Below are 1,920 nucleotides of genomic sequence, written 5' to 3' on the forward strand. Positions count from 1 at the left end.
CTTTTATTGTTTGTCCTCTTACTTCGAGAGGTAGACTTCCATGGCTCGTTATCTCTGTTCCCAAATATTTGAAATGTTTTACTTGTTCGACGATCTTGGAGTCGATTCCAGCTTGCAGTTCATCGGTCCCTTTTCTTTTTACATTTAGTCTTCTCTGTGTTGATGATGCTGCATTGTTGTTAAAAGAACGGAGTTACCTTTGGAAATTGACTTCGTCAGCGTGGTACACGGCATGGAAGAAAGTACATCCCATTTTATATCCAGCCGTTCCAAGAAGATTGTCTGTTATTTCATCCATTAGCACATTAAACATGAAAGGGCTGAGTGAGTCTCCCTATCTAATTCCTGTGTTTGTGTATACGGCTTCCGTTGCAATGTGTCCTACTCTAATTTTTGTTCTGCAATGGGTGTTTACGTTGTGTATTACATTAAGCAGTTTGTGGCTTAGCCCTTTTGTTCTCTTTAATTCCAGGGAATCTTTAAAGCGCACTCTGTCAAAAGTTTTAGTCATATCTATGATACGCCGATTTATTGAATTTCAGGGATTCTTTTGATATTTGCTTGACCTTGAATATTACATCTATTGTGGATCTGTTTTTTCGGAAGTCCTGTTCTTCTCTTATTCTTGTGATTTTGGTGATTTTCCCCCAGAATAGCCCTTGTGAATGCGTTAAGAGAGTTATCAAGTAGGGTTATTCCACGACAGTTTTCTGGGAGTGCATTCCGTCCCTTTTTAAAAATGGTTATTGTTATGCTGTTCTTCTATTCGCTTGGTATTTGATGTTCTTCTATGATATTTTTAAATCGGGTCACTATCTTATTTCGTATTTTTTTTACCAAAGGGTTAAGTTTGATAATGTCTCTTTTACTAAAAAACAAATGTTTATTTCCAAATTTCCATTCAAAAATTAAAGAAAACTGTTCAGTATTAAGTCGACTAGCAATTTTGTTAGGGTTTGCCCTATCTAAGATCAATGAGGATCCGTGAAAAATAATATATACTGAACAAAATTAGAAATTTCCGAAAATGGTATACAGGGTGGGCTACTGAAAATTAAACAAGAAAGGTTGCAGTATTCTTCAGAAAAGTAAAAAATAAACGCTTAGACTCTTTGGAGTCAGAAAGTTATTCTCAATTCTCTCAAATAGGACGCAATTGTGCAACTTTTAGAAACGCACTAAATTTTCTGTACCTACATTATCGGTTTTCAAACTTAATAAATAATATGATATAATTTTAAAACCTAAAGGAGTATTAAAAGTCTTCAATCAATTCCTCAGGTAAATTGGCATGCTTTTCTTATTCAATTTCTCCTCGAGAAAATAAAAATGTAGGTAAATCCGGTCATATTTTAGGTGTAGGTCATCCTATTCTACTATTGTTGAAAAAATTATTTTCTGATAATGCAATGTTACAAGTTTTAAAATTGACTAGCATTTCATGGGTTTCAGACTCAAGAGCAAAGAAATCGCTGTACTAAATAGATCAATATTAAAATTTGTGATGGGCACTAAATGAATGAACTGAAATGAATAAGTACTAAATGAATGATTGCAACTATCGAATATAAACATTCAAATGAATTAATTCATTGAATAGTGCGCGCTATCTAGTGCAGTGTAGGAGAGTTACAAATTACAAACTTATATTATTTTCAAAATACAGCTTTCTGGTTAAGCCGGCGCTACACGATGCGTCGAACATTGGCTCGAACGTTGGACCGAGCATTTGAGTCAAAAAGTTCGACAGTTTGTGTGGCAAATATATCTGCTACACGGTGTGTCGAATGCTTGAAGCAAAATTCATTTTGAAGTGTGATTCAAACGTTTGTCTACATTCGTCAATATGTTGGATACTGCTGATGCTGCAGTTATAGCCGCAGCGGTAGTAGTTTTTATATTTGTGAATGGTTTTCTCAA

The sequence above is a fragment of the Dendroctonus ponderosae genome, unplaced genomic scaffold (assembly GCF_020466585.1).
Source record: "Dendroctonus ponderosae isolate FM_Combo_2020 unplaced genomic scaffold, Dpon_F_20191213v2 Dpon_F_20191213_4, whole genome shotgun sequence".
Lineage (NCBI taxonomy): Eukaryota > Metazoa > Arthropoda > Insecta > Coleoptera > Curculionidae > Dendroctonus > Dendroctonus ponderosae.